The sequence below is a fragment of the Silene latifolia genome, chromosome X (genome assembly GCF_048544455.1).
Source record: "Silene latifolia isolate original U9 population chromosome X, ASM4854445v1, whole genome shotgun sequence".
NCBI lineage: Eukaryota > Viridiplantae > Streptophyta > Magnoliopsida > Caryophyllales > Caryophyllaceae > Silene > Silene latifolia.
Window position 1 is genome coordinate 226,873,005 of NC_133537.1, and position 12,524 is coordinate 226,885,528.

Consider the following 12,524-nt stretch of genomic DNA (forward strand, 5'->3'; position numbering starts at 1 on the left):
CAACCTCATAGGTTTCAATGAAACAACGTCATGTAGCGAAGAAAAACCAGTTTCTTGCGACATGCAATTTTTGACACAATTCTTTTGTGGCTCTTGAATATTTTCTCCCACTCTGTCTTCTAGAAATAAACTTATATTCAAGAAAGACAGCTTCACGAGCCACAAACTCGTTGTACTCGTGATTATAGTAAGGAAAAATGAGCATTTGTTTCTTGTGAAAACTTACAAGCATGGTACTCTACCATTTCATATCTCATATGATTCATTCTAGATTTAGTGGAAAAATAATTTAGACAAAATGATAAAATCCCCTAAAGGATCAAGTAACTCAAAGTAACTTGATTGAAGTCCAAACCATATCGAATAGCGTTTGATTTCTTTATCCAACCACACATTATCCCATAATGCGTGCTAAGAGAGATTAATTTGTGATACTATATCACATTTCCTTTGGCTTATATCAAAGTCTTCACTTTGATAATCACATCACTACTAAATCATGATACTTTGAACTCTTTGAACTTATTCAAAGATTTCTCTATTTATCTTATTAAGTGAACACATTAGCGTCAACTTAAATCGTTGGTAAAAGAAAATGATTAACCTATTTTGGATCAATGATTTACAACCTCGATCTCCTCTTCAATCAAAAGGCACGAGACATCTTGCTTTGAATACAAGATACGCATATACCATAAGATTAACAATCTAATGGTTTCAAGAGTACTCGATAACTCTCTGCGTTCATCATTCCAGAATTTATAGTTTAATCTTGTGTTACCAATTTGATTCTTGTATCATCTACATGATGTATCATTCTAGTTTGGTTTAGAATATATTTACCTTGATAATGGGCTAGCCATACATCAAATCGTGGTGTATAGGGTCACAAAAGTGAAACCTCTTTTGTATCTTAACAAGATTATATTCTTATTTAGAGTTTATGCACTTAATAGTCACAATTAAGTACAACTCTAAACCCAAAAATAGATTGAGTACACAATGACTCGATCTCTCAACATCATTGTTGCTAGTCGTCATATTCTAATCATCCTATGTATCAAATACAATGATGAAAACCACCACCGGTTTCTAATATTGACGAAGTAGTACTAGCAAAATTTATGTCAATCAAATAATCATTTAAAGAAGAAGGTCCCATTAGATGTACCACAACTAACTTGTTGATTCTTCAATAATTTGGGGTAGTTTCCTTTCTAGCGTCCAACAATTTAAGACAATGGAAACTTTATCGGTCGGGATTGATAGGTTTAGTATCGTTATTCTCGATAACTTTACTTTTAACATTACCTTGTATCAATTCCATTCTAATTTTACTTCTTTAAACTTCGTCCTTTTCTTAACGGTTTAAGAGAATGCTCCCACTCATTTCAATGAGTTTTTGCTAAGAGAAGCAAAATTGAAATTCATGAAGACTACTCTTCATTCGTTTGTTTAGTCTTAAAACTTTCATTGAAGTGGTTGCGGTATTTTGGTCAATTTGGATTTCCAACAAATCTAGTTACCAAAATGATGTAACGTTTCAAAGTACTTAACTCAATTAAGCATATGAGAAACAATTCATTGTAAGTAGATATGTTAGTCAAGAATCAAAAACCCTTTTGATCATGAATAACTTTCATCTATACTCTTCACAAGAGATCCTTACAATGGATAATATGAGGTTTTTAGAAGAAAATTCATATTTGTCTTTAGTTACGATGTTTTAATGGAGATTTGAATCGAAATGATATCGTATAAAAATTGTGGTGAAGAAATAGAATGATGCAAACGATGCGACAACGGAATGATGAAAACTAACATTTATCGTCATAATAATACTTGTAAATAATTTAACAAGTTGTGAGCATTTATATAGTGACCTCTACCCAACTACGATAAATGTTTCCAAGATCCAAATTCATATTAACTTGGGCAACGGTAAAGCCGAATACAACCCTCATCAATATAACTCGGTGGATTAACTCTTTAATCGATTCTACTTTTAGAACTCTTGGTAGATAAAATTACATTAATATTTATCTTTAGCCCGAAACACATCCGGAAACCGTCGAGAATACTTTCGTTGAGTTCAACCCAAATTTCGAATAAATGTGTCCATGATCCAAATTTACATCAACTTGGGCATCGGTAAAGCCGAATACAACCCTTATATTTATAAATTCGGTGGGTAGACATTTATCACCCACTTCCCCTACGTAACAAGGTTTGTACCCCGGTAAGGCCGAGTGCACTCCCTCATGAAATAGGTTTTCATGGTTTCTACTTTTTGGTAAGGCTAAGTCTCAATTGTTTATTTTAGCGAGAGGTCATGTCAATTTATTATCTATCACGTTTTAAGTGAACTAAAGCGGTGAACTACGATAATTGTAATTGACACGGTCGATAAACTCGATTTAAAATGCATGTTTAGTTATGGCGATTTAGCGATGCATGCAACATATAAATAAAATGCAAAGCATAAAAATAAAATCCTAGTGTGGCCTTCCTAAAATAGTAAATTTAATAAACTATTACAAATGCGGAAACCAACTCCTTTGGTCCCTTGAGCCTCGGTCTTGGCACGGATTTCAAGGCAACACTTTCTTTGATGGATCGGCTTCTCGAATGGCACCGTCTTCAAGGTACTCCGGAATAATAAAATTACAAAATGAATTACATAATTTCCTATTATACATTTGTAATTAAAATAAAAATAAATCTATTAAATTACAAAACGGTGATACGAGATCACAATAATTACAACCGAATCGATATTCCCATACATTTCGGGTAATACCAATTAAAACTAAGGCCATACTAAGTAAAATTACATAATTCAAAAATTACATAAAATTAAAATATGACAATCATAAATAAAATGTAGCATTATAATATGTATGAACATGCCAAATTTTATGCTAAATTGCCTTTAAGAGTCAATATCGTATATTAATCGATTTTTACGTATTTGCGTAATTTAACTTATTCAAATCACAATAATTACATAAATTCATATTTATGTACAAGTTAATTACCCTAACCATCATAGGACTCAAAATTAGTCTCCACCAATATTTGACAATAATTAAACTTGATTTCTTAATATTGTTCATATATGGACCCAAAAATACAAAATTTATGTTATAAACCTCGAATTAAATCATAAAAAAATCAATAATTTCAAAATTTGAAATTTAAACTCATGAACATTCTGGAAAAATACCATGACACTCATAATGTTCAAAACTTAGGTTAAAAATTTCGAAAATTTGTCTAGAAAAACAATGTTGCGGTTCATCGAGTTTAACAATTATGACCATAAAAATATGTGAAAAATTATTTTTATCAACTTTTCACTTTTATATATGAAATATATGATAAAATGCAACATGTGATATTTTTCCTTTAGTCACGAAGTATGTTTTAGCATTATTACTAATTATAGTCACTATTTATGTGATTTTTCATCAAAAATTCATAAATCATGCATAAAGACTTCATTATAGCCAAATATTTTACACACATATTATAAAATTTCATGTGACAACATACTAAATTTCCATGACCATATTCGAAATATAACTCATATTAACCTATTTACCCATTTAAATACGATTTTAACTTGAAAAATCCATATTTCGAGCAAAATAACTCATTTTATCATGAAAATTTACAGGCCATCAGAAGATAATATATGTGAAAACATATCCCAAAACCACTGAAAAATTCGAAGTTTAGCTATTTTTCGTCCAAAAATGACATTTTTATCATAAAAATCACATTTTAATGCCAATATTATATAAAATGAACAATAAAATCCATAAATAAACCAAAATGTCCTAAAAATCACTTAGGACTAGAAACTTTTAACATGCAAGGTTATTTTTAGGTTTATCTTCATAAAACCAAATTAATTAGTTTTGTATGTTAATCATATAACTGGGAAAAACTATAAACCGATTTGCATGCAAACAACCTAAGGCTCATGATACCGCTTGTTAGAATTATTAATCTCATTAATTTACATATTCATATATTAAAAGATTTATTTAGTCATAAAATAAAAGCTAGATCTTATGCATGCAAACATAAATAAGATAAGAGAAGAAATCAACAATCTTACTATATGATTTTGGATTAATGGGCACCAACAAATTCACCTATTTGTTAGTTCTTGAGCTTTCCTTAAAATGGATAAACAAAAGGTCCAAATTAGAACCTCTCCCAAAAGTGAATATCTAAGGAAACCTCTTAATAACTAATATTATTATGATCTAGTAATAATATAAGTCTTACTATAAAAATTGACACAAAAATAATATTTTGTACTCTTGTAATTTTTCGGCCAAGAGAGAGGAATTTGTGAGGTTTTTGTTTCTCTAAAAATTTCTTCACAAGATAGAGAATTCATTTTCTTACACTAGAAAATATTAGTTGAAGTTTTGAATGAATGATGGAGGAAAAACAAAGTCTTTTCTCTTGGAAAAACCGGTTGGAGGAGGGAGTAGGAGCCAATGCATGAACTTGTTTTTCTACCCAAGAAAAAAAGGCATGCAAGGCTGTAGGGTTTGATCATTGTGTTTTCCACTTAAAAATAAAAACACAATATAAACCTAATACTCCCTCCCTTTTTCGGCACACTTAAATAAAATGGGTAGTCCATTTTATTTTGTCATTTGTCAATTGTGACAAATGTGACATGTTAATTGACATGTGAAATTGTAATATATTTTCATCATATTAAAAATCAACATACTCATAAAATATGTCATATACAAAATCGACTAGTAATTCGTAATTACTTGTACCAAAACGGTTTATCAATTATAAATCACAACGCCTTGTATTTATAATAAATTATTCATTCAATTTCAATTTTAATTATTTCGTATACAATAATTTTATCCAAGTAATAAAACAATTCGATTACTTAGACCGTATCTAATTTAATCGAATTACAGTAAGACACGTTAACTTTACTCACAAAATCATCCGTCAATTTTAAGCAATTTAATTAACTCGTATCGGCATAAGATTAATTAAATAATCAATTAAGAGTATTTCTCTATAGGTATGACCTAAGGGGATCAACTGATCACCACCGTCGCACGACAGTAATGTTAAACTCTAGTCAGCCAATCATTACCGATATGTGTGGACCAGTTGATTGTAAAATATTACATCCCACATGTATTCTTAAAATGAGATTTAAACATGTGATCATCATGATCAACAGTTGTGATCGCATTATTGTCGGAGGACACTTATTCCAACATGTATCCCTCATGCATAAGAGGGACTGCCTACGTATCCACCTGAAGAGGTGAAATCAAACCCTGCTCGTAGTTCAGGGGTTTTTTGTAGATTTGATTGGGTTTTGTGGTTGTATCCCTCATGCATAAGAGGGACTGCCTACGTATCCACCTGAAGAGGTGAAATCAAACCATGCCCGTAGTTCATGGAGTTTTGTGTTTTAGTGCAAATGAATGTTGCCTTTGACAGATCAAAGGACATTCGAAACGGGCAAGGTGCCGCAACTTAGACTCGATAAAACATGCAATTTCAAATCAGAACGTGTTGAGGAACTTGACTTGAAAAGGGTTGAGGTGGTTGCTAGTTGTAAAACTAGGCTGAGGTTGTTGGTTGCTATGGTTCAAGGGTAGTATTTCTTGAGTTGGTCTAGGTTGGTCAGGTTTGTCAAATCCTCCCCATTTAGGTCACTCAGTCTCACTGCGCCCCCCGAAAGTATTTTCTTGACCAGGTATGGCCCGACCCAGTTGGGTTTGAATTTTCCCTTAGGATCGACGGGTAGCGGTGCTCGAACTGACTTGAGGACCAAGTCACCCTCCTTGATGTTCCTGGGTTTGACCTTCTTGTTGAACGCCCGTTGTATACGTTGTTGGTATAGCTGGACGTTGTGCAAGGCGTTGAGTCGCCGTTCATCTAGAAGAGTGAGTTGCTCGTACCTTCGACGAGTCCATTCCACCTCAGGGACTTGACTCTCCAGTAGGATGCGTAGAGAAGAGACCTTTAACTCTACAGGTTGAACCGCTTCCATACCGTATGCTAGGTAGAAGGGTGTGGCACCTGTCGGCGTTCGAATGGAGGTTCGGTATCCTCAGAGTGCGAATGAGAGTTTTCTCAGCCAATCGCGGTAGTTGTCTTGCATCTTCTTGATAATGGTGACAAGAGTCTTGTTCGCTGCCTCCACCGCTCCGTTAGTTTGGGAACGGTAGGGGGACGATCGGTGACGTTCGATCTTGTATTTGTCCAGCAAGGCCCGTGTTTCCGCCCGGAAGTGAGAGCCTTGATCGCTAATGTTTTCATGGGGTACCCCATACCGGCAGATGATGTTGTTTTGAACGAACTTGGTCACTTGTTTGGCGGTCAAGACTGCATATGACTGCGCTTCTACCCATTTGGTGAAGTAGTCGATGGCGACAAGGACGAAACAATGCCCCTTGGTGCCCACCGGGTTAACTTTCCCTATGATGTCGATGCCCCAGGTCGAGAAAGGCCAGGGTGACGTCATGGTGTATAAAAGGGATGGCGGTATATGTTGTATGTTGGCGAAGATTTGGCAATTGTGGCAATGTTTGACGTAGTTACGACAATCAGCTTCCATGGTGGTCCAGTAGTAACCTAGCCGCATGATTTTTCGGGTAAACATCATTGCGCTCATGTGAAAGCCACATTCTCCGTCGTGGACCTCTCCCATGACTTTTTTGGCTTTGTGATGGTCAATGCAAAGGAGGAGAATTCCTTGGGGTGTTGTTTTGTATAGTTGATTTTGGTTTATCACGAATTGTGATGCGAGTAAACGGATGGCTCTTTGTCCTCTTTTGATAAGAGTTGGGAGGGAATTCGTTTTTGGTTTTGTAGTTGAGGATGGCTTGGTACCAAGGTTCATCATGGCTTTCCTCGTCGTTGTTGATGGCACAAATTGTTGGAATATGTGTCCTCCGACAATAATGCGATCACAACTGTCGATCATGATGATCACATGTTTAAATCTCATTTTAAGAATACATGTGGGATGTAATATTTTCCAGTCAACTGGTCCACACATATCGGTAATGATTGGCTTACTAGAGTTTGACATTACTGTCGTGCGACGGTGGTGATCAGTTGATCCCCTTAGGTCATACCTATAGGGAAATACTCTTAATTGGTTATTTAATTAATCGTATTCCGATACGAGTTAATTAAATTGCTTAAAATTTACGGATGATTTTGTGAGTAAAGTTAATGTGTCTTATTGTAATTTGAGTAAATGAGATACGGTCTAAGTAATCGAATTGTTTTGATACTTAGATAAAATTATTGTTTACGAAACAATTGAAATTGAATGAATAATTTATTATAAATACAAGACGTTGTAATTTATAATTTGATAAACCATTTTGGTAGAAGTGGTTACGAATTACTAGTGGATTTTGTATATGACATATTTTATGAGTATGTTGATTTTTAATATGTTAAAAATACATTACAAATTCACATGTCAAGTAACATGTCACCTATGTCACAATTGACAAATGACAAAATAAAATGGACCTTCCATTTTATTTTATATGTACCGAAAAATTGGAGGGAGTATTAGGTGAAAAATTGTGTTGATTATTTTAATAAGAGATAACATAATGATGAAGCCTAATCTCTAGCCATGCAACCCTACAAGCTTTTGTGAAGAGCATCTTTTGCATGCATTGGCTCCCCATTAACCCTCCCCCTAAAAACCGGTTTTTCACAAGGAAAATACCATTGGTTTTTTCTCTACAATTATTCATTACCTTACTTAATAATTTTTCTAGTGTGAGAAAAAAAAAGAACATTCTATACAATTTGTGAAAACTTAGAGAAATAAAACTCACAAATCACTCCCCTCTTGGACCGAAATATTCAAGATCAAATTAATATTTTGTGTCATTTTTAAGTAAGACTAATATTGTTACTAGATCATAATAATATTGGTTATTAAGGGTATTCCTTGGGTATTCACTTTTGGGAGGGATTCTAATTTGGATCCTTTGTTCATCCATTGTTGGAAAGCTCAAGAACTAACAAGAAGGAGATCTTGTTGGTGCCCAAATGGCCGAAATTAGATGGTGAGAAATTGATTTTTCCATCTCCCGTTTATTATGTTTGCATGCATAAGATCTAACATTTATTTTATGACTAAATAAATTATTTCATATATGAATATGTAAATTAATGAAATTAATAATTCTAACACAAATGTGGGCTGGCTCACTCCTTCTCTCGACACATAGGGGCATCGATGTCATGTCGTCAGGTATGTTGACGAGCGCGACAAGTTTTGCCAGGGCATCAACAAATTGATTTTCCTCTCGCGGCAAGTGGAAGTAGTCGATTTGGTCGAAGAACTCGGCCTCTTGATTGATCTTTGCTCGGTAGGGAGCTAAATTGTCAGATCGGATTTTCCATAATCCGGACACCTGATTGATAATGAGCGAGGAGTCGCCGTGGACCCTCAATCTCTTGATGCCAAGTGTGATGGCTGCTTGTAGGCCGATGAGGTATGCTTCATATTCAGCGGCATTGTTGGTGACGGCGAAGTCCAGTTTGACCGAGATCGGAACATATTCTCCCTCCGGGGATATTAGAAGGATTCCTACCCTGAAGCCCCTCAAATTAGATGCATCGTCGAAGCATAGGTCCCATGCGTCGGAATCGGCACAAAGGATGTCTTCGTTAGGAAGTGACCATGTGTCAGTCGTATTATCCTCGTTGACGGGATTCTCTGCTAGGAAATCGGCAACTACTCTTCCCTTGATAACCTTGAGAGGTACAAACTTGAGATCGAACTCGAACAACATGAGCGTCCACCTAGACAGCCTTTCGTTTAGTACGGGTTTTTCGAAGATGTATTTGACCGGGTCTATCTTGGAGTAGATGTGGACCGTATAGCTGAGCATATAATGCCGCAGCTTCTTTGTTGACCATACTAGGGCAAGGCATGTCTTTTCCAATTGGGTGTACCTTGTCTCGTACTCAATGAACTTTTTGCTGATGTAGTAGATGGCTCGTTCTTCATTGCCGACTGTTTGTGCTAGCATAGCTCCCATGGCTGTGTCTGTAATAGTCAGGTATAGGGATAAAGGAATCCCCGGTTGAGGTGGCATGAGGACAGGAGGTTTAGATAGGATTTCCTTTATCTGTCGAAGGCCTTTTGACAGTCATCGTCCCAATCGGTGTGATCGGAGGCGCGAAGCTTCTTGAATATCGGTTCACAAATCATGGTGAGCTTGGCAATGAAGCGGCTAATGTATTGGACCTGACCGAGAAATCCTTGAATCTCCTTCTCGTTCCTAGGCTGAGGCATTTCCCGAAGGGCTTTGATTTTGGTTGGATCAATCTCAATGTCTCTTTTGCTGATTGATGTGACCATAATTAGCGCATATTTAGCCCCCGAATTAGCCTTGTTCCCATGCTTTTTAGTGCATATTTGGGTCATTTATTCTCTTTAGTTCTTTGTTTTGCATATTCTTTGAGATTTTGATCCCTTGGTAGGAAAGGAGTGCAAATCTTGCATTTTCATGGCAAAACGAGACTAAATTGATTGAATTCAATGACCAAGCATCAAGGAGAGACAATATTAGAAGGCCTTTGTACATATGATAGTAGATGAGCAATGTTGAGAAAGGATCCTTGCATCCCCGAGGAAATCCCCAAGGATTTTATGAAGAAAAGGGAAGAAAAAAAGAAGAAACAATGCTGAACAGCAATCTGTACGGATTGCCTTGAATCTGTCCGTCCCCAGCACGAGAATCCGTGCGTCTTCCTCCAAAGACGCCCGGGTTAGCAGCCACCAGAATCCGCCCAGATTCCCCTGATGACGCCCGTCTTCCCCTTCCTGAATCCGTCCGTCCCGACTCCAATACGCACGGATTCCAGTACAGCGAAATTTCGTCTTCTCCAAGCTACAAAGAAAGAAGCCCTTCCTTCGAAAAATACCGGCTCCTCCCTGCTCAATCTAAAAAGTGTAATTACTAGTTTAGCCCTTAGTTAACCCTAATGCATCCACCTAATTTCCACTATAAATACCCCATTAGTCTAATTAGAAGAGCATGTTCTTCCTATCAATTATTAGAGTAGTTAATATCAATCAAATCTCTCCTTAGTATTGTAATCAACAATTAATCAAGTTTTAATACAAGTTTTATTTCCTTAATCTCTCTTTTGTTCATCCTTTATTTCGGGTAATTGAAGATTATTTGGGTTATTATTGGGAGATTGACAACCTCTCAGTCAAGCATCAAGTAGTTCTTTTATTATTTGCTTTATTATTGGAATCATTAGTAGGTATAATTCTCTTAATCCCTTTTTAATTATTGTTAATTACTTTCATTTATTCATCATGTTTTCTTTTGTTGGTATGATTGACAACCTTGCTAGCATGATCAACATGATAATGAGTGAGTAGTGACCTAGCTAGGGTTAATGGGTAATTAGGGGAAACCAATATGGGGAATGATTCATGGTTAAATTAATATGCTTTCATGGTTTATTTGCTTGCTTGTTTTGATCTCAACTCATGCACATGTTATGTTTGATGAAATGTGAGTCTATGAATCCTTGTATTTTTTACCCATCACCTATCTTTTCAATGAGACTTGTAAGACATAAACCAACTCGAGTCTCATTAGACCATGCATGTTGTTGAGTAGGGAAGACTAAGTCGACTTGTAGGTGTTTTACAATCGATTACGGCTCCGGGACCTAAACTTTCCTAGGATTGTAAGATATAACCCAACTCAATCCATCACAACAATAATTGCTTGCTTATAATTTGAGAACATGTTTGTATGATCAATTCCCATGATTCCCCTATGACCCCATGACACCCTAGTGCTTTTTATCAATTGTTTACAACCCTTTCAATTCATCTTGCTTATTTACTTTCATTGCTATTTAGTTAGTGACCTTCTACATCAACCCAAATTGTGACACCCCTAAGACACCACTAGTTTCAATAGAAATCTCATCTCAATTCCCGTCCCTTGGGATCCGACTTTTACTTGCCTCTTTACTAATTGTAGAGTTGTTTGTGAAGCTATAAATTGTGTTTTGATTCGGACGTGACCCAACGACAACATCTATTAAATTGTGAACACGAAACGATTCCGATCAAAAAATGGCGCCGTTTCCGGGGACGGTGTTAACTTGATTTAGATTTTCTTATATTGTTATTAGTTGTGTCTTTCTTTGCCTTGGGGAAGTAAAACTCCTCAAGGTTTGTTCTAATTGTTTTTGAGTTGTTTGATATTTTGCATGTCTAGAAGGTCACAAGATGATTTGTTACCTTTTGACCGTGAAATTGAAAGAACCTTGACAAACAATAGGAGGTTTGCTAGGAGGAATTTGAGAGGTATTAGTGAGGTAGTGGATATTCAACCAACTATTGAGTTCATCAACCCTTTTGCAAGAGAAGGTGAGGAGAACCCAACACAAAATACCCCACAAAATCAACCTACAATGCCAAAATTTTCATCACATTCCGTACCCACCGAGGAGAACTTACCAAATGGTACTCCCACACCACAACATCTAACCGGAAATTTTATTGCCAAATCCGCCTTTATCCAATTAGTCGAAAGGAGCCAATTTGGAGGGATGCCTAGTGAAGACCCTCATTCTCATATGGAAACCTTTTGTGACTATAGTGATGCGATTTCTCAAACCGGTGTGACTCAAGACCAAATTCGATGGGTGTATTTCCTTTTTTTCTAATCGGCACCGCGAAACAATGGTTGAAGGGCCTTGATAAGGCCACTCTCGGAATAGATTCTTGGAAGAAGTTGGCTCTAGCTTTCTACAAAAAGTTCTACCCACCGGAAAAGACTAACATGCTAAGAGCTCAAATTACGGGTTTTAAGCAAAGGGATGAAGAATCTTTGTATGAAGCTTGGGAGCGGTTCAAGGGAATTTGTCGCTCATGTCCTCACCATGGACTTAGCGAGTGGTTCTTGGTACAACAATTTTGGAACGGTCTATATGAAGATTCAAGGAACATTCTCAACATGGGATCAAATGGAATGTTCACCGAAGTTGATGACAATCAAACATGGAACAAGATTGAGGAAATGGCGGTCCATAACTCACAATATAGTAGACCTCGCAAGGCTACTGGAGGAGGAAAGCATGAAGTGGACTCTATTACTCAATTAGGTGCTCAACTTAGTGCTCACATTGATACCATAAACTTGAAGTTCGAAAAAGCTATGGGCTAGACTTGAAGAAACCTCAAAATCACCAAAGCATCATGTTAATGCCATGACGGCATCCTCATCAATCCCAAGTGGGATATGTGAGAATTGTGGAACTTTGGGACATGACCAAAGTGAATGTAGGGGAACAAATGAACAAGTGAATGCTTTCCAAGCATACAAGAGTGGTACCCCTTATTCCAACTATTACAATGAAAACACTAAATTCCATCCAAATCTCTCATACAAAAGCCAAAATGTTCAAAACCCTCAAACAACATACATCCCACC

General features: G+C 36.3%; 1 non-coding gene across 1 annotated transcript; it reads right to left on the reverse strand.

Moving 5' to 3' along the window:
- Nucleotides 1–11,873: 11,873 nt before the first annotated feature.
- Nucleotides 11,874–11,980, reverse strand: LOC141625890 (small nucleolar RNA R71). The gene has a single exon (XR_012535635.1). It is a non-coding gene; the product is annotated as a small nucleolar RNA R71 (small nucleolar RNA).
- Between the last annotated feature and the right edge of the window lie 544 nt (nucleotides 11,981–12,524).